Genomic DNA, 27,845 nt, shown 5'->3' with positions numbered 1-27,845 from the left:
CGTTGTCGCCTCATAGCACGACGTTGTCCGTTCGATTCTCAGCTAGAGCGTCTTCTGTGTGGAGGCATACATGAATGGGGCATGCCTTCGTCTATTCTTCTGCCTACAGCAGATCTCAGGCTAGGAAATAGTCATGCATTCATATACACATATGCACACACATACCCAGACTCACTCTGTGTCCCACCCCCCCCCCCCTACACACACAGACATACACACTCATATACCCAGACTCACTAGTTCACATACACAGAAAGATACAGGCACACACACAAACCAGGTCATATGTGTTTATTAAATGATTTAGAGAGGTGCAATGAGATGAAAATCAAGATTAGAGTTTATAAATCTCATTGTTCCTGGTGGAAAATGCTTCAATTCTCTATGTGCCAACAACTCAATAAACCTTATGTAGATGCTTCCTCTTTCTTCACTGACTATTGTGCTATACATAAATATTATTTGAGGAAGAGATGCTTATGATATTACAGTTTCAGTGCTAGGGAAAAACAGCATTTCCTCTTACCATTTTTTGAAATTAAGTCCTGAATTTTCACACGAAAGCAGTGAAGAACAATATTTTTTTAAACTACCTGAATGGAAACAGCTTTAAATGTTAGCAAGGAGTTCTGCACAGTCTGTTTGGGCTTACTAATGCCCTTTACAGTGCAATGGTAGTTTCCCTATCTGTTTCCTCTCAATTACTTTACTCGGGCCCTTTCTGCAATATCATAAGGCTGACTTTTGTAGTATAATTCTCCCCTGTAGTGTGGCTGACCATGTTTTCTGTGGCACATTAGGTCAAACACGGCCAGTCTTGTTGTCTGGCAAATTGTGTACCTAATATAGTAGGCTAGTAGTAACCCACCAAAAAAAATCTAGCAACCATTTTAAACAGTACTCTTCTTGACAGTGTCTAGTGTGATTCTCCACCGGTAACTGATTTCTGTCCAGCCTATCTTCATGATCCCATCATCAATCACTGCATCCATTTTTTTTTTTGCATTTTCTTGTTCATTTCACCGTTTTGGATTACTCAGACCACTTATTTTATCCAATAAGTGCCTGTGAAGTACATGGCCAAAGTCCTTTTTAAATTCCTGTGCACTTCCTTGGTGATTAGTTTAAATAAATGAATCAAGCCAGACTTTGAAGTCATACTTTGGTTATCTGGAAGAGGATTATAATGCTTCAACCCTGAAAGCATGCTTCTGAGAAAAGTTTTAGTAACCTTCTCCAGTGGCGGATTTAGGCATGGGCGCAGGGGCGCGCGCCACCTCTTTCAAGTTACGTGTTGTTTTTTTTTTTTTTTTTTTTTTGAACTGAGAAGACAAAATCATATATGGAGCCACTGAGTCCTAGTAATATGTAATGGTTTGAAACCATTTGTCTGCTCTGACAGTTTAAAAAAAAAACGTGGACAGTAACCGTACATTTTTTTTCAGTTCGGGTTCCTCAGGACCTGAACCAATCAATGCTGTGAAAAATCGTGTCTAACTCAAATACATTGGAGAAGTGATTGGAGGTTGTAGAGTCAGGTGATTCAATCTCCTCAATAATTGCTCCTCCAAATAATTCTCTGCTGTTGTTGAGTTAGGTGAGTTTTCGTAAACACTTGTTTTCATACTTTGAAAGTGTAACGGTCACAGTAAATTACTAATTTACTAAACTTTAAAGTCAGCAGTGACTAGTGAACTCCAGCAAACTCCTTTCAGCAAGTCTGTGAGTCTCTCAGAGAGATATTTTTTTATTTATTTTTAATTTGTACCGAAACAGCCAGTTTGATATTAAATTAAAAAGTTTTAAATGACTAGTCAGGTAGTTTAAAGTATTTCGGAAATGTAATGTGTGTTTAGTGTCTAAATTTAAACTGGTACTTACATTCAGTGGTGGTATTTGTAATGTTTGTGTTTTGGTGTTAAACAGTTTAACTTTAGGTTCAGCGTAGATATAATTTCTTTATCTGATATTTTGTCTTCTGGTGTAAAGCTTAATGCCGCTTTGTCGCTGGTTAATAATATGTATTCAATAATTGATTGCTTAACATGTTAACAGTTAAACAGAAATTAGAATTCCACAGTACATGCAGCATGTTGCTTCAAGTTTTAACATCCTTAATAAGTTATCTGTTACTATCTGTATTAAACATGACAAAAAAAAATTTAATAAAAACAAGAACATGGGATGTATGAACTCGAAGCAACTGTTGTTGAACATGCCGCATGTATTGTGGAATTGAATTTCTGCATGAACCATTGCTACAAATTCAAATAATAAATTGCCCCGGTCCCTCAAGATCCCTTGGCAGATTCAATCTGCCAAGGCATAACTTATTAACTTATTAAGGGATTAAAATCATTGCATCATGGAGCCATTGTAGACTACGTTAAAAAATGGCGCCATGATCTGCACTAGTTTTTCCCCATGTGCTCTTGCATGTTCAGAGGTCTTTCAGAAATTCTAAGAATTAAATCTTAGGTCAACAGATAGATACGCACACACGCACGTATCACTGACTTTAGCAAGACTAATATTCTCCTGCCTACTGAAAAAAAAAAACAAATGCAGTCCTTGATTAAAATATATAACAAGCTTAATTTTTAACACACGTGTGAAATATTGGTAATTTCCCACCATATTGTGGCTGTATGCCAATATATGATTTTATTAAACTATACATAAATCGACTACTATAAGATATGGTGGTGGTTAAGGATGTTCATAGGTATTTGTGCCATTTTAAGCTGAACTATGAATAACTAACCTGTAATTATGCATTCATTAGTGATAGTGGTTGAAGTGCTGCATGAACCATTGCTACAAATAGCAATTAACCAATAACTGTCAGAAATTACTGACAAAAGTGTGACATTTAATGCTGATGATAAATACATAGGTGGAACAACATCCAAAAATCAAAGAAAGTGAAACCATAACAGCAATTTTTTCAAGTAAAAGGGTAATCCCAGAAACTTGACCAAAAGGGTAATCCCAGTCAGAGGTCAAGTGCACCTGTGGAGTTCCAGTTTACAAATCACACTGTAATACCTTTTTCTTGATCCCCGACTCCTTACGGTCTGCCACATATTTGCCCAGTTTGAAGATGCTCGGGATGGGACCAAGACGCATCCCACTAGGGATGGTGCTGTCTGCATACACTGCAGTGGTCGAAGCCCTGGATGTTTGCATGCTGCCTCTAGGTGCAGGCAGTGAGTAACTAAAATACTTCTCAGCAAGGTTAGGGTAACAGAGATAGAGGGAGAAGGATGAGCACAGCCCAGGCTAATCTCCACCTGTGAAGTGACGCGACTAAGTGTGCGCACCGACTTTTCAATGGGAACATTTTGACATTTTTATTCTCTAGCCTTCACATTTTCTAATGAAAGTGCTTAGGAAAACATCAAATATCCTCGCAGCAGGCGTGTTACTGACTATCACTGGCTACTGTGCAGTAGCTACTAGCTATGCTTAAGTTCTTTTCGGGGAGGGACAGTTAACTGCAGAAAGCCAGCGAATCTTCTGGTAAACAAGATTGATGCCTGCGTCATGGCCGAACAGCTGTTGCTTATACTTTAGGGTCTTTTTTTTTTTTTACTGCTCCAACTTTCTCTCTTTCTAAGAATAGGTGGCCGTAGAAGGCACACAACACAGATGCTAATGTATCTTGCCTTTGTTTTCCCAGGTGACTCAGCATCCTGGCTTTTGCCTTCAGTATTTTATTATTTTGCTGTTCCCTGAATGTCATGATTTAGAACTTTCTTCCCACTTTAGTTCTTCTATTGCATATTGTGCTGTGCTGAAGCATAGCCCAAAAGCATCTATTGCAGTTTGTTAATGGGAAATAAGTATGGTAGTCATAGAGATCTTATCACTTATCATTATTATTATTATTATTATTATTATTATTATGATTATTAGATGTCATCACTTAATGATCACAAGCTTCAGATGGCTCAGGACAGGAACTTCTTTTAAAAATCCTTGTCCCTTGCTGAAAATAAATACATACGTAGACTTATGTGAAAGGTGAAGATTTCTGCTCAACTGCAATTTTGTTTTATGTTTAATGAGAGAACTAGTGAGTATGAATTAAATTATCTGTCTCATTTACTGTTGTAAACCTCTCATGACTTGAAATTGGAGAATAAGATCAAATGGTTTGCATGTACAGATGGCATAATTGTAAAGATCAATTAATTAGCAGTGAATCAGTATACAGCTATCACAAAGTTTGGGCATTATATTATGGACCAAATTACTTCTATTCTGAGGTAAAACAGTCTATTTTCTGAAGACTCAAAGTCATATTGTAAAGCAAATCAAACATAGCTGAGCCTGTATGCGTTATGCACTTCCCTTCGCTGTTGCTGTTCTACCCTGAGACTACAACAGCTTAGAAAGAACATCCATCCTTGTCTAACACGTACTTCTGAACTTGGGGGCGGAGATGCTAGGAAAAGGGTGGGGGAGGGGAGGAAACTTATAGTAGTGTGCAAGTACATGTGAAGGACACAAAGTAGGATAACACAGGGGTTAAATCAAAAGGATGCAGGGTAGTGCGCTCCATGCTGGGCATTTTTAACCGTTATTGTTTTTGTTCTAATTCAGTAACACAATGAAAAGTAAAAGAACTGACAATTTTTTGCAAGTAATTTGAAAACAAGTGATACGGTCAATTTTTATATTTATTATTTATTCAACATTTTTGTTTACCAGGAAAATCTGACCGGACAGAACCCATTTTCAGCAGAGGCATGGAGATAAATGCTCTAGATATGTCTTTGGAAGTTAGTTTTGATTTTCATTGTGTATTTCCCCCTACATTCATTCACACACACACACACACACACACACTACCGTGCCTTTTCTCCGTTTGAAGTATCCAACAAAGAAAGCTGTCTTTTTGACTTCTGGACAGTTTCTGTTAAGGAAAACTAATGTTTTTCTGTTTGAAACCTAATGGAAATAAAACACACACACTGACAAAACAAACACACATATACACAAATACTGTTATGCAGTCCAGATACCACTGTAGTTATTAACAACATATAAAGAAAGGGTTAATATGTTTAGATTAACAGCTGAGTTAAAAAGGAAGGTTTACTTTGTCTGCTAATAGTCCATATAAAGAATAAGAAAAGCACATGCCGTATATTAACTATACAAAAAGGCCTACCAAACCAAGTGTCCCACTTTCTTGCTTCCACCCCGGTAGTCAACTATCCAGACTGCGCCCCCCCCCCTTCTGCAAATTCCTGGATCCGCCACTCTTCTCTGGTAGTTACACAAGAGTAGTAACTATGAATTTTCTCATTTCCAGATCCAGCAGTGTGCTAGAGAATTACTATCTTTTAGCACCTCTATATTTTATTTTATTTTTAGACATCAGTCCAGTTTCTTTGCCTGACTCCTGCTAACTTTCCACTTTCCTGCCTACAGCAGATCTCAGGCTAGGAAACAGTCATGCATTCATATACACACATACACATGTGCACATGCACACATACCCATACTCACTCTGTGTCTCGCTCCCCCCCCCCCCACACACACACAGACATACACACTCATATACCCAGACTCACTAGTTCACATACACAGAAAGATACAGGCACACACACAAACCAGGTCATATGTGTTTATTAAATGATTTAGAGAGGTGCAATGAGATGAAAATCAAGATTAGAGTTTAGAAATCTCATTGTTCCTGGTGGAAAATGCTTCAATTCTCTATGTGCCAACAACTCAATAAACCTCATGTAGGTGCTTCCTCTTTCTTCACTGACTATTGTGTTATACATAATTATTATATGAGGAAGAGATGCTTATGATATTACAGTTTCAGTGCTTGGGGAAAAACAACATTTCCTCTTACCATTTTTTGAAATTAAGTCTTGAATTTTCGCACGAAAGCAGTGAAGAACAATATTTTTTTAAAGTACCTGACTGGAAACAGCTTTAAATGTTAACAAGTTTGGGCTTACTAATGCCCTTTAGAGTGCAATGGTACTTTCCTTATCTGTACAATCCTTTACCAAAGCCATATGCCTCAGTTTTCTATTGATATTTACAAATACCTTTTTAGTTGTCACCGTATGACTTAACTAAGGTATGACTGTAACATCTAGATCCTTTTAATATTTTGTTGTATCATCACTGTTCCATGCACGTTTTTTTCTTTTCTAAATTTCCCATACTGACTGAAGCGCATGTCATTTCCTTTTTTTTTTTTTTTTTGTATTTGTGTTTGTTAATAGATTCCACCAATAAACCCACACTGTAATACATGTATACAGCCTCAAAGGAAACTGGTCCATACTTAAAACAACACCAAAGCTATATTAGTGAACGTATTCATCTTGTTCTGTAATCCTAAACAAATACTTATTTCTACTCCTCAGTGGCCTACAGAACTGTCAGTCTCACCCTTCATCTCATTATCTGGCTCCCAGCAGTTGAAAATGCAGTCTCTATTATCTGGTCTCCCTACAGGGAGCATGTCCTCTTAGGTTCATAGGTGTGTACGAGGCTAATGGCCCTGGAGCCTTTACAAGCCTAGCCCATAGACGTGCCCTGGCCTTGTGCTGACTGATGTTAGTTCCCAGTGCCTCTGTCAATTAGAGCCACTGGAGTGATCCCGGGGTGAACTTTCTGTTTCCCATCCACTCATCAAGATTTCTCTTGAAGAGGGCCGGGGAGGTGCTCTGCTTGACATGTATGGGAAGTCTGTTCCAGAGCATGGGCAGTCTCTGGGTTATGAACCTGTCCCTCTAGCATGTTCTGTTGATTGTGGTAATGAGGTTGAGGTCTCTGGAGCATGTGGTGCAGAGAGATTGGGATTTCTTTAGATGTAGCATTTCTAACAGAGCTGGGTCAGACATGGCTTTGTAAGTCAAGCACAGATAGCCTTTCAGTAGACGATATGAGAAAGAGAATAGCTGGAGTTTCTTAAGTCTGTCCATGTAGGACATGTGTTTAAGGCCTAGGATCTGCTTCATGAGGTACTTTTATGGCCTCTCCAGCTGTCAAGTGTCTAGTCAGGTACATGCCAAATAGGGCTATATACTCTATGACTGGTCTAATGAGGGAAGAGTAGAATGAAATGATGACTTCTTTCTTCCTGGATGCAAAACCCTTGGTAATGAGATGTGCCACATAGAAGGACTTTCTGACCACAGTGACAATGTGGTGGTCGAAGAAGAGGTTGCTGTCAACCTGTGTCCCCAGATCTCTTATAATGCCTTCAGTGTTCAGTGGGCTCCCATCAATGTGGTAATTAGTGGGAACGAGTTTTTCCCAAAGAGGATGACGACACATTTTCTTGGCATTGAACTTAAGGACATGGTTTCAACACCAGTCATTGGTCTCAGTGAGAACTTAGTATATGGCTTCTGGCTCCTGCCATTTAGTCTGGAGGTGAGTGCTAAGCAGTCTGTCATGCTGTGGACATGGTGTAGTTCTTTTGCTAAGCCTAGTTACTTTTGGGGTTTTCATGTTTACAGGAAGCCAGTGTCTGAATTTAGCCCCTAAACACTTTGTTCTCAAGCTTCTTCATATCAGTAACTAGGAGGATTAAATCTCAGTAGTTTCCCCTCAATTACTTTACTCGGGCCCTTTCTGCAATATCATAAGGCTGACTTTTGTAGTATAATTCTCCCCTGTAGTGTGGCTGACCATGTTTTCTGTGGCACATTAGGTCAAACACGGCCAGTCTTGTTGTCTGGCAAATTGTGTACCTAATATAGTAGGCTAGTAGTAACCCACCAAAAAAAATCTAGCAACCATTTTAAACAGTGCTCTTCTTGACAGTGCCTAGTGTGATACTCCACCGGTAACTGGTTTCTGTCCAGCCTATCTTCATGATCCCATCACCAATCACCGCATCCATTTTTTTTGCTCATTTTCAGATCCATCAGTGTGCTAGAGAATTACTATCTTTTAGCACCTCTATATTTTATTTTATTTTTACACATCAGTCCAGTTTCTTTGCCTGACTCCTGCTAACTTTCCAGCCCTGTAATGCTCACTATCCACCCATTCTGACTTACTTGCTTTAAATTGCTCCTGACTGTACTTTTAGGAGAGCAGGGATCACAGACTACATGCCTTGTCATGGCTAGCCACTCGATGATGCAAAATATGGTTCTAGGTGATTCGATTGTATTGACCAATGCTGCCAAATGGACATAGGTATTTTCCAATGATAAGTGGGTTGATGATCTGACCTATACCTACCTACACCAGGGATCCAGGCTAAAGGTGAAAAGGGTGTTTGGGCTCCTATTGGCTAGTGTGTGCCTGTCATAAATCCCAGCAGCCCTGGCTCAATAAGCTACAGTCCGGCTGGTGTTCAGTTGCCCAGCTTGGGTTAGCTGCGATAGCTCACTTTAGCAAAAACTGGGTGTAAAACCAATCAACCAGTTTAACTTGAATTAAGAATTGCTACACTCAATATAGGATGTAGCCTGGAATTTTATGACATGACGGTAAGAAGGAAGCTGAACATTCTATGTATCCAGTAGACAAGATGGAAGGTCAGTGCAGTAGAGCCGGTTATATTTTGGAATCTCGAAATACTGAAATGTCGAATTTCAGTATCTGGAGACCAAGGTGTTGAAACTGCAGCTGCGTGAAACTAGCTAGGGTAGGTGTTTGTTTTTTTGTGTTTGTGTGTTTTGTTTTAGTTTCTTGTAGTGTCGGGAGGTAGGTGTGTTTGTTTGTGTGGTGCAGTGTTTTGCGGTTTTTACTTTCGCGGTTGTGGTGTTTCAGGTTTGTAAGGTTTCGGCTTTATAGTCTCGAGATACTGAAATTTGAAATTTCAGTATTCCGAGATTATAAAGTTACTAATCAGGAGAAGAACAAGGTAGAAATTGTGTTGGGGATTGTAGTGAGAAAAAGGCTTCAGAAGTTATTGGGGGATGCCATCATAATTAGTGACTTATTCATGGCAATCAAACTCCAGTGAAAAAATAGGGCACTATTCTGCCCCAAGGAGGGTTGTGTTAGTGAGGAAAAGAGTCCACTTAGACAGCAGTTGCAGGACCTACTAGATAAAGCAGGATATGAATGATAATGGGTAACATAAATGTACATAACCAGACAGCCAGAACAGGATATGGGCATGGCCTGAGACCATATGGGTGGGACAACAGTAAAAAAAGAAAAAGGGGCCATTATAGACTTCTAACTGGCAAATGGCTTGATGGTGGTCAACACATGGTTCAGCAAGAGAGAGAGAGAGAGAGAGAATAACAATATCACATACAGGAATACCGAACATGCAACTCAGGCAGACTCTCTCCTTGTAAGGAAAGTACACTGGGCTAGGATTGGTGATTGTAAAGTTATGCCAGTGAAACAGTCAGCCCACAGCATAAAACACTGGTTGCTACAATCAGCCACAAGCAGTTGTCAGAGAAGGCTCTACGGTTAACAGAGACCAGGCTGAAGACCTGGAAGTTCATAATGCACAAGAATTCAACTAATTACTCAGCACTCTAGCATCTCAGAAAGAAGATCAAGTAGGTGTAATTAAAGAAGAATAACATCTCCTCAAAACAGCATATGTGAGGACTCTAGAATGGATAATGCTGCCAACCCAAATACGGAAATAAGGTGCATAACGAACGCTGGTAGTGGAATGCAGAAATCTAGGATGCCATCAAAAGAAAGAAGAGTACAAATGGGAGACAGAAACGAGGGACGAGGATAGGAAGGAATTCTGACTGGCTAAATAAGAAGCTAAAAGTGGAGCCACAATAGCAAAAAACAAGGCATTAAAGGCTCTCTGCTAACTTCTGTAAAATGACTTAATAGATGGCACAAAGAAGCTCTATCCAGTTACAAGGCAAAGGCAGAGAGATAAAGAAGTCAGTCAAACATTCTTCATATGGGAAGCCAGCAACAACCTGCTCCCCAGTCCATAACACATCAAAGGCAGATGGAAGGAGTACTTACAGCAGCTTCTGAATGAAGAAAACCCCACAGAATCTGCACTGCTCCAAACACAGCCAAAAGGAAAGAAGACAAGGAGCCCACCCTAGAAAAAGAAGGAATGGCACTAAGGAAAATGAAGTCATGGAAAGCAGCAGGCTCAGGCAAGATCATTGTAGATATGATTAAGATGCTGGGTGAGTTAGGGGTGAAATGGCTGCAGAGGTTACTCATAGCAGTATGAAGAGAAAGGCATATCCCAGATGACTGGTGAATACATATACTAATGCCAGTGTACAAGAACAAAGGGGGGTGATTGATATAAGAATATGCAGAGCGGTAGAAATGAGATGGGAGATGTGCAGTTGGGTACAGATCAGGATGCAGCGCAGCTGACCCAGTGTTTGGAGTGAGACAGATAGTTGAAAAGAAGCTAGAAGTGAGGAAAGAGTCTAACTGGGCATTCCCAGACTTGGCGAAAGCATATGACAAGGACTCAAGAAAGCTGACTTGGGCAGTCCTGCAGTTGTTCAAAGTCCCAGAAACATTGGTAGAATTAGTGCAGACTATGTACAGGGACCCATTGACTCAAGTATGAACAATGTTTGGTCTCACAGAGGGGTTCCCAGTAGGAGTGGGAGTGCATTAGTGTTCAGCTCAGTATCCTCTGTTGTTTGCACTGGTGATAGACTACATTAGCAAAAAGATTGCAGGGGACAGATCAACAAAGCTGCTGTATGCAGATGATGTGACATTACGGGCAGACTGTGCGCAAGAACTTTAAAAAAGGGTAGTGGAATGGAATGCAAAACTGAAGGCTCATGGGATGAATCTGAGTACAGATAAGACAGTTGTAATGACAGTAAATGGAGTAAATTAGAAAAAGATGAAAATTGAGACAGAGGGGAAAATAGAGGAACAGGTTAACAGCTTGAAATATCTGGGTGGGGTGGTTGAGTAGTAGGGAACAGCTGAAGAAGCTCGACGTGATGAGATGAAGTGCCTGAGAAGAGTGGTAGGATGCACACTGTGGGACAGATGAAGAAATGAGGACATCAGAGAAGATACCAAAGTAGCTCCAATTGCATAAATGGTCAAAGAGAACAGATTACAGTGTTTTGGGTACAAGTGCAATAAAACAGAAGACAATGTGGTGAACAAGATTTGGGACAGACAGGAAGAATGCAAGAGGAAATGACAGCATCCAGCAAAGATGGGGATGGACTGTGTGAGAGGAGACCTGGGCAGTCAGTCAAGAGTGTCAAAGAAGGTAGGAGAGTGGTACTGAATCAAGATAGATGGCCACAATTGACATGACACCTCAACCGCATGTAGAAAATGGGAAAAGGGGGTTGATGATGATGATGATGATATAAATGGTGCCCGAAACACCGTAATCTGTCCCATGTGCCTTTTTGTTGTGAGATAGAGCTAATACCTGTTTGTGTTGACCTCAGTTTCTAGTGAAATCCTTTGTCTAGTGGCCTGTTTTCTTAGTGAGAGAAAGTGAACAGAACTCATTTTATCTGGGCAGGGCATTCCTCCAACTGTTATTGTTTGGATAATAGGTCTGGTTTTTATCTTCTGTGCCTTAAATAACCACTGTTTTAAATCAGATATACCTGTTGCTCAAGCTGTTGCAGAAAGACTGACTTACTGCCTGCTGTGATATTCAGAAAAGATAAGAGTTTATTCTCAATTATTGTCTGCACTTTTGATTTAATATCTCTGTAATCTGTACAACTGTTTTTTCCCACCCTCACACCCAGCTCTAGTGGTGGTCTTATGTCTTGGTGGCTTTGAGTTGCCCACCTCTGGTATAAAGTTGATACTGGACACCCCCCCCCCCAGTCACATTACAACAACTCATTCTACTGTTTATAGTGAGAACTTAGTAAAGGCCTACCCCTTTAGCTTCTGAACCTTGAATTATCTCCCCCCAGTCACATTACATCAACTCATTGTACTGTTTATAGTGAGAACTTGGTAAATGCCCACCCCTTTAGCTTCTGCATATTGAATTACCTCATTATCTTCTGTCTCTTCACTTTCCACTAAAAAAAAAAAAAAAAAAAAAAAAAACAAAAACTAAATGTTTCCTGCCTTTCCTGGGACTAGTGTGGTCCAGATACAGATTTGCTGTATCCAGGACTTTTTGTAGGCTTCTGAGCAGTGCTCTTCAAATTTTCCCTTAAATCTGCTAGTTCTCTGCTCTCTTGTACTTTTACTAGCTTATTAGTCTACCACTTAACAAGACTTCTTGTAGCAATTATTGTAGCACACAACAGTGCTACCAGCACTAAACGTTCTACAAGGAAGCAGCTCCAGTACTTTACTAATGCTCACCCCTCCAGGCATGTCTAAAGGTCAGTTCCCTGTGCTTTCTCCTATTAACCTGGTGAACTTGGGCATCCTGAGGCAATGTAGCAACTGCATCATGTACACTGACAACCCTCTCCTCTTACCTCCCAACACTCAGACTTGTGAGAGATGCACTTATATATCCAAACTGGAAGCCATGCCCTCTGCAGCCAAGACCGGAATAGCTGGTCAACACCTGCAGCACACCACATGGAAAACATAGCCCTCTAGAACACACACCAGCACTGCCTTCACATAAGAACACAAACCACACACCCACCTTCACAGAGGATCTCCATAAAAATCTACATAAACAGCAGAGACCTCCAAGGCAGAAACGCACTTGACCACCACAACACAAGACTAATCATGAGACACATAACTCTCCTAAACAGTGTGCCATTCCATTAAAGCCCCTAAGGCAAAACAGCATGCCCAACACACTAGTCATAGGTGATTGGATAGTGAGGCACACTGATGTCCCACTCACTAGGTTGAATAAGGAGAAAGTAACAATCAGCTACCTATCAGGTGCCAGGATCCACCACATAACACATGCACTCAGGTCCCTCAACAACAGGTACAAATATGATGACCACCAAAACAAACACGAGTAAAACTGGAAAAACAACAGGCAAATCCACAACTTAAGAAACAAATTTAATTCTCTGACGTCTCGGCCATAGTGTTCAAGGAGTAAAAAAGTCATAAACACAATCACATTATATATGATACATATCAATTAGTAAAACAATTATACAATAAATCAATTAAATATAAAACAAACATTACATCAAATGAGTACTCTCCAATTTAATTCTTCATTAAGACCATTTGGATGCATAGTATTAAATTTCAAAATGTAAATAGCTTCTTTACGTAATAAAACTTGTTTAATATTCAAACTATCATGCCAGGAACAATTTATTTTTTCTAAAACTGTACCTTGCAGACCCTCATTTCTACTATTATGAAAATTCCTAAAATGTACAGCTACAGAGCTCTCTTCCTTGTTATTAATAATGTCCCTCGCATGTTCCATAAGCCTGAGCTTAAAAGCCCTTTTAGTTTCCCCAATGTGAAATTTATTACATGGGCATTTAAGGGCATATATCACCCCCTCAGAATTACAACTAAAATTATTTCATACATTAAAACTAAAATTATTAATGTAAGGAAAGCTAGTAACTATAAAACTATAAGCCTTACATTTCCCACTTTTATGCGTTCAACTTATTAGTAAACTATGATGTATATGAGCAATAGGCATAACAAATCTACTTTTTACTAAAAAGTCCTTTATATTCCTACCTGTTTTATAAGAAAATTTTAATTTGGCATTTAACCAGGATGACACATTATTCAGAGAATTAAAAACATTCCAATAATGGTTAACTAACTTAACCAATTCAGCACTAAAACAACCATAAGTTGTAACAAAATATAAATCATCCTTTTGCTCATAAATTGTATCATTATATTCAACTGGATGCCTAATATACAACTTATTAACAACTTTTTTACATCTATGTCCAGAAAACTTCATATAGCTATTTTGAATTACTTCTTCATTGTAACCCCTCTGACAAAACATGTTCATCAATAAGTTCAATTCCTTGTTGAACACATCTTCATTATTACATAATCTGGAAATTCAAACAATTTCCCCATACGGCAAAGCTTCCAAAGTATGGGGGGGATGGCAACTAGTGCCATGAACATATTGTACACCCCCATCAAATTTTCTATTAACAGATGTAACTAAACTTCTTCCAGCAACAATATTCAAAATAATGTCAAGAAAAGGAATGGAAGTACCTTTTTTGAGCCCATCAAACTCTAAAGAAAATATGTTTTTATGTAAATCTAAAATAAAATTATCTATCAAAACTTCACCATCTTCCATCAAAAAAATCAAGTCATCCACAAACCTATAATACTTGATGACATGTTTGTGAAAAAAATTACTTCTATACAAAACTTCTGTCTCAAAAAGGCCCATAGCAAGATTTGCATACATGGGGGCAAAAGCTGCCGCTATGGCTGTGCCCTGTTTTTGTTGATACAAACAATCATTAAACTCAAAAAAATTATGAGTCAAAGAAAAGTAAATAAGCTCTAAAATGTACTCAGAGGCAGGGCGTTCTCCTAAAAAGAATCTCAAAGCCTCCATACCAAATTGATGACTAATATTAGTATAGAGGCTTTTAACATCAACTGTAACCCAGTACATGCGTTCATTCCACTTAACATCTTTAATCTTTTCTAAAAAAATCAAAACCATTAGCAATATATGATGGTAAGGTCTTTACTTTAGTTAATAAAAAATTATGTAGGAAAATACCTACATTATGTAAAAAATAATTACAACCAGAGGCAATAGGTCTCCCTGGTGGTGTTCTCAAATTTTTATGTATTTTAGGGAGACAATAGAAGGTAGCCATTTTGCATCCTTCTATACTAAATTTATTCTTTAAATCTGATTGTGAAAAGTATCCTAACCTCTCACCCTTCTTGAGTAACTCATTATATTCCCTTAGGGCAGTACTATACAAGTTTTATTCTACCTTTTCATAAATATCATGATTATCTAAATGGTCATTACACATTTTAAGATATTGAGAATAATGCATGATAAGTGTATTACCCTTGTCAGATGGTTTAAAAATAATTTCATCCTTTTTTCTCAACGATAACAAAGCTTTCCATTCTTTAGAACACAGATTATATCGTATATTAGCTCTATATTTCATATATTCCTTAAAAGCAGATTCAATAGAAAAATTTAGCAAATTGACCAAATGTACAACCTCATTATTTAAAACAGGGGGTACAAAACGGCTAACCGATTTAACACATTGAGTATCAAATCTATAATATGCATCATACACATCATCCGATGTGCACGAATAAAAACTATCCACAGATGTATCTAAACTATCCACAAAAGATACTGAACTTAAACGTTCCTTTAAATTACAAAAAAAAACTTTTTAAATGAAGTTTTCTGCCAAATCTATATACATCACTTTTCATGTCATATACATGTGGAATCACAGTTGGAATAAATTTCAGTCCCCGATTAAGAACAGCAAATTCTGTATCTGTAAAAGAATGTCCCGATAAATTAACAACATAATCCTGTATAGGAGGTAAAAAAGGAAAATTGTCACCATTTACCTCTTTTATGTCCCCCCTGTGCAAATTGTTCTCTTTGTGGAAGGCCATACATTTCACGTTGGCGTTTCCTCCCCTGTAGACCTCCATTTGAGCTATTGATCTCTCCACCAAAAGTTTGATGAAATCTATTGGCTTGTTGCGGTGCTGGTAATACAGGAAACTCTGTATGGGAATTATCCATCTCTTCATAGGAAGTATAACCACCCTCAGATGCTGAACGCGAGGAATTATAAGAACCCTCACTTTTAGAATCTTTATAAAACTGCACCCGCTTACGTGGCTTCCTGCGATTGGCTCTCGACAAGAAAGCCTTATTATTCTCATAGTCCCGTATATCTCTTAGTAATTTCACCTTCTTCCTTTCCACTAACAAAGTCTCATGCTCTTTAAGTTTTGCATTCATATTACTAAGAAAGTCATCCATAATAGAAGCAGAAGTACATACTGTAAGATTTTCACATAGTTTTTTTATCTCCAGGCTTAATTCTTTTGTTTAATTTTATCCTGCTCAATCAATATGTGTATCCATTCGGAAACACATTTGTGAGCCGCTGCAACCCAACGCTTATAAAAAGCCATGTCTGAATCTTTCTGCAAATCAAAAGGGGTAGTTGGGTCTTTGTAAAATCTAAGCCCCCTCGGTGTTATGTCCAACTCAACATATTTTTGTAAACCACAAATGTTAAAAAATGTAGCAGTCTCTTTCCACATATTTTTCTCCAATTCATCAAACAGAGACTTACTTTCAATACTAATAGATGCGGTAACTTGTGTCCCAAGTTATTAAAGGGATTGGGAAAACGTTTGAGTCTGTCATCTTCCCATCTATCCCACACATTAGATGTATGTCCAACCATATTTCTTTGTGAAGCATTACGTTCCCCACGATCTGACAAATTTGCCAGAAAATTATCTAGAGACATTTGCGTACCATCCACGGTCTCTCGAAAAAAACAGCATGCCCAACACACTAGTCATAGGTGATTGGATAGTGAGGCACACTGATGTCCCACTCACTAGGTTGAATAAGGAGAAAGTAACAATCAGCTGCCTGTCAGGTGCCAGGATCCGCCACATAACACATGCACTCAGGTCCCTCAACAACAGGTACAAATATAACTCTGTCATTGTACATGTCGATGTGAATGACCTGAGACATACCTCCCTGGACTACATGAAAAGAGACAAGGAGGAGCTCTCGTATTGTGTAGCCCAGACGGGTATGACCCTAACCCTGAGCAGCATCCTACCATCACCCAGAATGATACCACTGTACAAGCCGAAAATGATTGATTTCAACAATTGGCTAAGTTTCTGGTGCCATTCTAAGGGGATCCAGTATCTGTCTGCCTGGGATGACATGACTGACAGACCTAAATGCTTTGCCATAGATGGCCTGCATCAATCACCCCTGGGCTTACGGATACTGGACAAGGCTCTTGCCACCCCTATAGTGCTTTTTTTAGGCAGTATTCCAAAGACCAAATTACCACTTTAACAGCTACAAACAAATGCAACCTGAGGATCATGCTGCTCAATGCTAGAAGTCTAAATCACAAAATGCACTCTCTCGAAGCACTCCTTAAAATTGAGAACATCAACATTTGTGCTTTAACAGAGACCTGGTTCAAGGCAGCAGATAGCACCCCTGCACTATCAGGCTATAACTCATTCCATACCTTCCAGCCCCAGAATTTGGACTGAAGCTCCAAAGGCGGTGGTGTTTCCATATTCATAAAGGATGCACACACCTCCAGACTGGTAGCCTAACATGACGCATCAGAGATACTTCAGGTGCAGCTAACATTGGGTAGGACAGTTATTCAGGTTGTAGCCTGCTATAGGTCCCCAACCATGACCCAAGACTTACATTCCACATTCCTAAGCATCCTGGAGAATATTGGGGTCCAACCTAACACTCTCATATTGGGCAACTTCAGCTACCCCTCCATTAACTGGGAAAACTACTCATGTACCAATACACTTGCCCAATGTTTCCTAGAATTAATTAATTCCAATGCCCTGGACCAGCTAATTTTTGCCCCCACTAGAGTAGCAACATCCTTGACCTGGTCATTACTAACATGGGTGACCATTGCTCTGTACCAATAGTCAACTCTTCTCTGGTTAGATCCGACCACAAACAAATTACCTTGGAAATGCACCCCCCCCCCCGCCCCTGCAAAGGTAACCACCATGAAGAACTTCTTCAAAGCTAACTTTGGGCTCCTAAAAACAGAGATGGCTAACTTCACAGCACCCATGCAATTGGAGAACAGCTGCATGACCACAGAATCATACACTAATGCCGTGTACAAACACGTACACAAATGCATGGAACTCACCATACCCAACAGAACCAAGACGGTCTCCTCCAAAAAAAGGAAGCCAATTTGGTGGTCCCTGCCATAAACAAACTCAACAACAGAAAGAGGAAACTGATGAGAAATAAGGTGAAATTCCAAGACTGAAAAAACTCCCTTATCAGCCTTAACAAAAAGTTGAGATCCCTCATCAAATCTTCTGAAGCTAGCTATGAAAACAGAATTGCAGCAGATAGTAAAGACAACCACAAGGCCTTCTATAGTTTTCTAAAGAATCTCCACATCAATACCCAGATTTGCTCGGAGCTCTTGCACAATGGTACCTCCTATACAGAGCTAACAGATATTGCCAATATACTGGCCGGCAGATTCAGTGCCAACTTTATCCATCTCTCCCCCACCAAAATACCAATCACAATACCAGTAGATTGCCAGGCACCCAGTATTTCTGCTGCACAGGTTCAAACAGCACTGTCCAAGGCCAAGAATACAGCTTCTATGGGACCTGACAATATCCCTGGCTGTGTTCTACATGAACTATATAGTGAACTGGCATCTCACCTGTGTGCCCTGTTCAATCACAGCCTCACCTCAAGCTTGTCCCTACCAAATAGCACACTGCTACAGTCATCCCTCTCCACAAAGGAGGAGTGACTACAGACCCTGGGAACTGTCACCCCATTAGCCTGACAAGTCTGATATGCAAAGCTATGGAACGCATCATCATGGACCTAATAAACAAAAATATAGGGAAACTCCAAACCCTGGATCACACACAGTTTGGTTTTGTGAAGGACAGATCATGCCTGCTCAACCTGGTCAATGTCTTTGAGTCAGTCACCAGAGCTGTGGATGAAAGCAAGGTGGTTCATACAGCCTACATTGATCTGGCCAAGGCCTTTGATACCATTCCCCACTCAGGAATCATAGAAAAACTCACTAAGCTAGGCATCAATCCCTATATCTCTAGGTGGGTTGCAAACTGGCTCACAGATAGAACCCACAGTGTGAAAGTAGCTGACTCCAAGTCAGACTGTTGACCAGTCATGAGTGGAGTCCCACAAGGTTTGGTCCTGGGTCCTCTCCTGTTTGGTATCTACTTCTCTGAAGTTCAGGCCAACACAAAGGGACTGTGGCTGACAACATTCACAGGCGATTGCAAGTTTGGACTCATAATTAACTTCCCAAGTGATGTTGACATCCTACAGAAAGGCTTCACTGAGACAAACGACTGGTGTCAGAACCATGGTCTTAAGCTCTCTGCCAAAAAATTTGTCATCATCCCCTTTGGGAAAACCCCATGAATTACCACATCGATGGCAGTCCACTGAACACAGAAGGTGTCATTAGAGATCTGGGAACACAGGTTGACAGCAACCTCTCTTTTGAACACCACATTGCTCACCATGGTCAGAAAGTCCTTCTATGTGGCACATCTCATTGCTAAGGGTTTTGCATCCAGAAAGAAAGAGGTCACTGTCTCCCTCTACTCTTCCCTCATTAGGCCAGTCATTGAGTACAATGCCCCATTTGGCAAGTACCTCATTAGACACCTACAACAACTGGAGAGGACACAAAAATACTTCACAAAGAGGATCTTAGGCCTTAAACGCTTGTCCTATATGGACAGACTCATATCGCCTAAGATCGCCTACTTAAAGGCGATCTCTGCTTGACTTACAAAGCCATGTCTGACCCAGCTCTGTTAGAAATGCTTCATCTAAAGAAATCCCAATCCCTCCACACTACATGCTCCAGAGATCTCAACCTCATTACCACAATCAGCAGAACAAGCTGGAAGGACAAGTTCATAACCCAGAGACTGCCCATGCTATGGAATAGACTTCCCATGCATGTCAAGCAGAGTGCCTCACTGGCCCTCTTTAAGAGAAATCTTGATGAGTGGATAGGAAATAGAAAATTCACCCCGGGGATCACTCCAGTGGCTCTACTTGACAGAGGCACTGGGAACTAAGATGGGGTGGTACGATGCCAGCGTAATCCTATGGGCTAGGCTTGTAAAGGCTCGAGGGCCATTAGCCTAGTACACACCTATGAACTTATGAACCTATGCTGATGATGCAATTTACGATCCTTCTGAATTCAGAAGCACTTTATCTGCAGACAGCAGAAACTAAAAAGCATGTATAATTATTGGACGCCCTTGCAGCAAGTGACTACATGAACTAATTGCAAAATGGATGTGCAACTCCATTTCCATAATGTAGCCTGCAAGGTGCACTTTTCCTCAGCGACTTTCGGGATGCAATAATAGGGAACCAGAAAAATCCTTATGCCAAGACCTGGAGGAAAACACAATGAAGCTTACGGACAGGACGACTTAGTCAAGCCTTGTAGTTGTTGATTTAACAGTGTAGTCCACAAAAATCTACAGAATAAAAACGCCAAGGAACAAAGCTTTTCAGCTGTTAAAATAGTTTAATCCAAGCATTCGCTTCACAGGAAAAAACACTGAAATCACACTAACACTCCAAATGCAAGTACATTTTTGTTTCAAAAAACTTCCTCGGATGTGGGCTGGTAACTACATCAGTGCATATATATACATCAATTAACATTTAAAACCACCAATCTCATGCTGCATAGTAAATGAGGCATAATTGAAAGTTATGTCATGAAAACTTTTAAAGGCACATTCTAAATGCCTTATTTCTTACATAAAAAATACTATTGACCTAATTGTACTAACGGTAACAATCAAATATCATACCAGTTGTCTAAAAGTTTGATGCAGTCACTTTTATTACTTTAATTTAAACTTTAAAATCTCTAAAACCTTTTAAAACCTTTTCTAAAAAATCTTTTAATACAATGCCATCTTGTGGAAAAAAGTTGAACTGCCATTTCCAATTATAAAGAATATATGCTTCCTAGGAGTTTCTCTGACCCCAGAACTTATATGAAGTAACTGTTGTAATCATGCTTACAAAATTCAGAGCAATACAGTAATAAGCAGCTATCCATGTTAATACAAATATGTTTAAAATCTCCATGTTAAATAAATGAATGTTGTATCTTTCGGCTTTTCCCCTTAGGGGTCGCCACAGCGGAACTCCGGTCCGCTAATGATTGGCAGTAGATTTTTACGTAGCGAGTTGCCAGCTCTGACGCACAACCTTCAACTAAGGTACGCCCATTCACGCATGTCTCCACACAGAAGACGCTTTAGCTGAGAATCGAACAGGACAACGTCTTACTGTGAGGGACAACAAATAAATTAATAACGTGCAAAATAGCAAAATGGAAAATACAAGTACTTTAAAAACATTCTAAAAACACTTAAAAATTCTTTCATTTTCTTGATGCTAGTGTAGTTCATCATCTTATGTTGAAAAATCTATTGTTGAAATACAAACTGAGATAGCAATCCTGACATGGAAATTAGTTAATAACTTAATAATTAATTAAAGGAAGAACATTAGATTCTTGTTTGAGATCTATAATTTCGCAGCTCTTAATTTGAGGAGGGGGGCAATGGAAATACTTTCATTGAGTCCCGGATGCTTGTTGGCTTGCAACGTAACTTGCCACCAAAGCTCACGGTACTCAATTCTTTCCTCCCATAAACCACCCCTAACATCATATTTCACTTTTTCCAGTACAAAAAAATCATAATATGCCTGTTCACATTGTAACTTATGTTTATAGAGCGCATTAGTCTCTTTTTTGTTTTGTATCTCATACATGTGCTCATAAATTCTTCTTTTCAACTTTCGTTCTGTCTTCCCAACATAGAAGGGGGTGGAATGGTCACACTTCTCTACGAAGGGAAGATTAATGAATTGTTTTGGGAAGGTGGCTTAATGGTTAAGGTGTTTGCCTTACAAACACAAGGTGCAGGGTTTGAGTCTCACAAGGGATAATTGGCTAGGTTTAAAATGGCTCGCAAGGGCAATTAGCCTAGTATTAACCTATAAAATTTTGAGGGATCCCACTAGATACACTGGTTGTTCTAGGAATGAAATAAATATAGTTTACAGAAGGATTGACATAATCTTAGAAGACCTTTTTTCTGAGGGACTTATAGACAACAAAACACTGAGGTACTTAAAAGTAGAAAGACCAAAAATTCCAATGATCTTTGGGATTCCAAAAACACACAAAGATGGAAGGGATCCACCCCTAAGACCTATAGTATCTGCTGAAGGCTCAAAAACCCAACCACTGGCCAAATATGTAGATTTAAAGCTAAAGAATATTTGTCAAACAAATCCAAAAAGTACTACTGGGGTATGGCTCTAGAGTCAAAGAAAACGAAGTATATAAAAGTTCTCTACAGTACTGCCTTTATTCAAGCACAAGCGCTTTCACACATAGCTTCATCAGGTGCATGAATAAAAGCAGTACTATGGAGAACGTTTATATACTTCGTTTTCTTTGACTCTGGAGCCATACCCCAGTAGCACTTTTTGGATTTGTTTGTCATTTGATTTTTTCTGCTAGGGTGTCTGCAGTTTCGTGGGTTTTGTTTTTGGACTAAAGAATATTTGGTTGAAACGTGATGGACTCATGGGACTTCTTGAAAAGTGTGAGACAAGATATGCACGCAGATAATATTTCATTCCTTTCTATTGACATTATTGATTTATTTTCCTGTATCCCTCACGAGGAAGGTAAAATAATGTTTGAAGAAATAATTTTTGAAGACAGTAGGTTAAGCCAAGATGAATGTATGGTCATTGTACAACTAATGGACCTGGTTTTAAAGTACAACTTCTTATACCTTAAAGGTGAATTCTTTCAGAAATTAAAGGTGTAGCCATGGGCGTAGTGTGTGGCACCTACGTATGCCAATTTAATTTTAGCAAAATGGGAGGAAAAATGGGTACTAAACTCGGGATACAACCAAAAATGGTTGCTGTACAAAAGGTTCCTGGACGATATTTATATTTTTTGGAACACATCAAATGAGGAAATTCAAGAATTTAGAAACTACTTAAACAATAGTACGGATTTCCTAAGGTTCACCCACAATGTAGATGATGCCAGGTTAAGATACTTGGACATCGAGATTTATAAAGAAAACAAGAAGTTTCATTCAAAAGTTTACAGGGAAAATACATATTCAAATTCCTATTTGTTCTATGACAGTGCCCACCCCATTCATCAGAAAAGAAGTCTTGTGTGAGGGCAGTATATATTAGTTCATCGAGAATGACATCAAAAATGGAAGACTTTGTGGTGGAAATGAATACTTTGAACAATATGTTCAAGCAAATGTGCTACCCACATTCCTTGATGGAAGACATAGAAATGGAAGTTTTAGAGGGTAGAGCTGATAGATTTCAACCAATTTTAGGAAAAAGTGAAGTGGTTAATGAACAGACAAAGAAGTTAGAGGACAATTTCAGTAGTGGTTTAGTGATTGAATTTAATTCCACTATTACACATATAGACCAAATTAAAAATAAAAATGTTAAACTAGTTTACAAAAATGGGTGTAACATTAAGAATTTGTTAGAAAGAAATGAAGCAGGGAACCTTAAAAACATGAATCAAAGAAGAAAAGGAACATTTAAATGTGGACACTGTGCTCATTGTCCATATATTATAAACAGGGAAACAGTGTTCCTTGAAAGTAGACAACTGGTTCTCCAGGGGAAAGAATACAGTAACTGTGAGGACAAAGGAATAGTATATTTGGCAAAGTGTGGAATCTGTCAAGCCTTCTATGTTGTGAAGACAGAACGAAAGTTGAAAAGAAGAATTTATGAGCACATGTACGAGATACAAAACAAAAAAGAGACCAATGCACTCTATAAACATAAGTTACAATGTGAACAGGCATATTATGAATTTTTTGTACTGGAAAAAGTGAAATATGATGTTATGGATGGTTTATGGGAGGAAAGAACTGAGTACCATGAGCTTTGGTGGCAAATTACATTGCAAGTCAACAAGCATCCGGGACTCAATTAAAGTATTTCCATTGATCCCCTCCTCAAATTAAGTGCTGCGAAATTATAGATACCAAACAGGAATCTAATGTTCTTCCTTTACTTAATTATTAAGTTATTAACTAATTTCCAGGTCAGGATTGCTATCTCAGCTTGTATTTCAACAATAGAGTTTTCAACATAAGATGATGAACTACACTGACGTCAAGAAACTGAAAGAATTTTTAAAGTGTTTTTAGAATGTTTTTAAAGTATTTGTATTTTGCATTTTGCTATTTTTTACGTTATTCATTTATTTATTTAACATGAAGATTTTAAACATATTTGTATTAACATGGATAACTGCTTATTACTGTATTTCTCTGAATTTTGTAAGCATGATTACAACAGTTACTTCATATAAGTTCTGGGGTCAGAGAAACTCCTAGGAAGCATACATTCTTTATAATAGAAAATGGTAGTTCAACTTTGTTCCACAAGATGGCAATGTATTAAAAGTTTTTTTTAGAAAAGGTTTTAAAAGGTTTTAGAGATTTTAAAGTTTAAATTAAAGTAATAAAAGTGACTGCATCAAAGAGTATGCAAACCTTTAGACAACTGGTATGGTATTTGATTGTTACCGTTAGTACAATTATGTCAATAGTACTTTTTATGCAAGAAATAAGGCATTTAGAATGTGCCTTTAAAAGTTTTCGTGACATAACTTTCAACTATGCCTCATTTACTATGCAGCATGAGATTGGTGGTTTTAAATGTTAATTGATGTATATATATGCACTGATGTAGTTACCAGCCCACATCTGAGTAAGTTTTTTTAAACAAAAACGTACTTGCATTTGGAGCGTTAGTGTGATTTCAGAGTTTTTTTTCCTGTGAATTGAATGCTTGGATTAAACTATTTTAACAGCTGAAAAGCTTTGTTCCTTGGCGTTTTTATCCTGTGGATTTCTGTGGACTACACTGTTAAATCAACAACTACAAGGCTTGACTAAGTCATCCTGTCCGTAAGCTTCATTGTGTTTTCTTCCAGGGTCTTGGCATATGTTTTTTTTTAGTTACTTTTTTGACCTTTTGGCAGTTTTTGAATCCTCCTTCATTCAGAATGACAGAGCTACCTATCAGCCAGTCATTACCTTCCGTCTTTATCTGCTACTTGCATCCAATGAGGCTAACTGGAAAACAAGGCAAGGCCAAAATATATGTTAATGATCGTATAATGAATTGTGTTGTATGTTAATGAAGTAAAAAGGCATGGCGGAGCAATTTATAAATGAATAAATGATGCACAGCTGCAAATGCATTAGCAATGATCATGACCATAAACTCATGTCCAAACAAAGAACAAATTAAAAAAAAATATGTTGGGGGATGCCACAGCCATTGCAAACTTGTATCTGCAAGAGGTTTTTTTAGCAGCTGCTGCTGCTGCTGAAAGAGCCCAACATTGTCCATGGAGATGCTCGGTCTTTCAACCACATTTAACATTTCATGCACTCCATGACATTAGCATAATGGACAGATATGGAGTGGACAGGGACATCATGAAACAAACACTGGACATTTGTATGTAGCTCCATGAGAGTAGTGGATTACCCATCTCAGTGGCTAGTAAGGTGTGTATAGATTTACATACATGAACCTCTTAGTGACCAGCTGGGGACACAATGAGAGTATCTCCTCTAGAATACTCCACTAGTTCCTCAAAGGCAGCTTCAGTATGTGGAGGGCCATATCTGGTTCCGAAGTACCACAGAAGAGACAACCAACACATTGTGAGACTTCAATCTTATATCCTTTTTCTCTGAAATAACGGGGACATAGACTGTACAATCATTGATATAAAGACCCCCACTGCATGAAATATGAAGGCGTTACAAACCTCAAAGGTTATCACTCCATAAACTGCCAGGTGGACTGCAATGCGCAGTGTATCCTCTGCAATATTTGTGAAGGCTACCCAGGCAGGTACCATGGCGCACACATATGGCATACGTCACCTTTACCAACCATTTGTGAGGGGTTGACATCCAACATGGACAATGGACATCTAATGGGTGATGCTGGATATGCTGTAGAACCTTGGTTCATGACACCAATGAGAAATCCACATAACCCAACTGAGCGATGTTGCAATTATTCCCAATCACAAATGAGAAACATCATAGATTGTGTGTTTGGACTGCTAAAGTCACAGTTCCACTGCCTGGATACATCTCATGGAGCCCTGCAATACGAGCCACTACATGTGCAGAAATTACAGCTGTTTGTACCATTGTACATAGATAATACTGAGGACATAGATAGAACAAGATGCTGTTGGTGAATGGAGACCACAATTTCCAGTACAACAAACAGTGATAGCTTAGACAGATGAGGAGTCGGAAAAGGAGCCAGCAGCAGGGTGTGACCATGCCAGATGGAGGTGGGCACAATATGCCATGGTAATGGCTAAGATGCAGCAAATTGTGTATAGCGTTACTACAAAAATAAACAACAGCTAAGCAAATAAAAACAACAAAAAATATGCATATAAAAATACCACACTGTGCTTATCCATACAAAGGCTAGCCAATATGTGCATCAGACATAGGCAGTCCAAGTCAGAATGCACAAGGGATGGGGAACAACTATTATCATATGCACAGGTGAGGAAGGGGGTACAGGAATGAATGCATACCTCCCAACCTCTTACAGAAGGAGTGGGACAAAGGTCCAAAAATAGGGACAATTTTTAAATATTGTTCTTGCAAACTTAGAAAGTTGACAGAATAACAGGTTTTACATTAGCATAAATTTTTTGAAGGGTACGACATCTGAAACTCAAATGTCTGTCATTATTTTTGAACTGCAGTCTTTAATTATTTGTCACTAATTTACCAGAAAACCACAATTTTATGAAAAAAGGACAAAAATATGAAACAAAAATCTGGACATTTTGCAAACATCTGAGAGCTATGAAGACATGTTTTTCATAAAAAAGTGTGTGAGTGTGAGTGCTGAGGTCCATCAAAATTGGTGGTCTCACAGTGTATGTAGGATGTTGCCACAGTCTGGGGTGGTATATACGTGCTCTGCAGGAACACAGCCTTGGCTTGTGGACCAGCATTACACAGTGGCCTAGTGTCAGGTCCAAGGCATGCACGGCAGTGAATTCTGATTTCTGTGCAAAACATCTCCCCAGAAGAACTGGCACCATCAGGAGTTGTACTGGCTGCCCCTAGATGCTGACTAGATGTTGGTATGCTAAATAAACATGACCCAGATCTGGTGGAGGAGGTGTCAGCAAGACCACAACCATGACCACAAGGATTGTCTTTTCTGGGTGTAGGCTCATCCACAACTGATGTAGTATTCGAGGTACTAGTTCTGCAGGAATGGAACGTCTCCCATCCTAAGCCAGGTCTGCTACCCATCCGAGGATGTACCAGATGACCAGCCTTGTGAACAGCTCCTCACCCACAATAGATGACCCAAAAAAGACACTGCACAGTCCAGTGTATCATTCATCATGTCCAGTGATTCATAATTACAGTTCATGCAGTCCCAAAAGTTAACATGTACTGCCTGGATAACCTACACAACCTCTGCTGAGGTCCTGATGGATTTTGTCTGTGCCTCCACGATGGCCTTACGCATATAATTGAGTGGCAGCTACTGACAGACCAACCTCAGATGGAGATTGGTAAACCTCCACCGAGCACTGCTACCAACCCCCCCCCCCCCATATGGGCTCTCTTGCACAGTGGCTAAGGACAGATTCTGACATGTCTGCACTTGGTATCACCACTCTTCCCTGCTCCATCGTGTCCCCATCAACATGTCCACTCTCAGATGATAGTGTGTCAATGGGTATCTGCACGCAGAGAGACTGTGTCCTTATTCTGAGAACGGGATGTGCTCATCACACTCTCTGTGTCTGACACATACTCTGCAGCCCCAGGCTGTGCCTATTAATCTCCATCATCATCATCATCATCATCAATGGTAAGAATCTTTCGAGTTCCAGACTGGAGTAGTTCCACAGTGTTGGTTCTAGACAATGCTTCACCTGTTAGTACACCAAAGTAAAATATATCCAGTATAAGTAGTCTCAAGCACCACAACTACACTTTTAAGTAATATCATCATA

Source organism: Protopterus annectens, chromosome 1.part1, assembly GCF_019279795.1.
Source record: "Protopterus annectens isolate FY-2018-M chromosome 1.part1, PAN1.0, whole genome shotgun sequence".
NCBI lineage: Eukaryota > Metazoa > Chordata > Ceratodontiformes > Protopteridae > Protopterus > Protopterus annectens.
The sequence above is the reverse complement of the archived record's forward strand: the minus strand, read 5'-3'. Positions refer to the sequence as shown.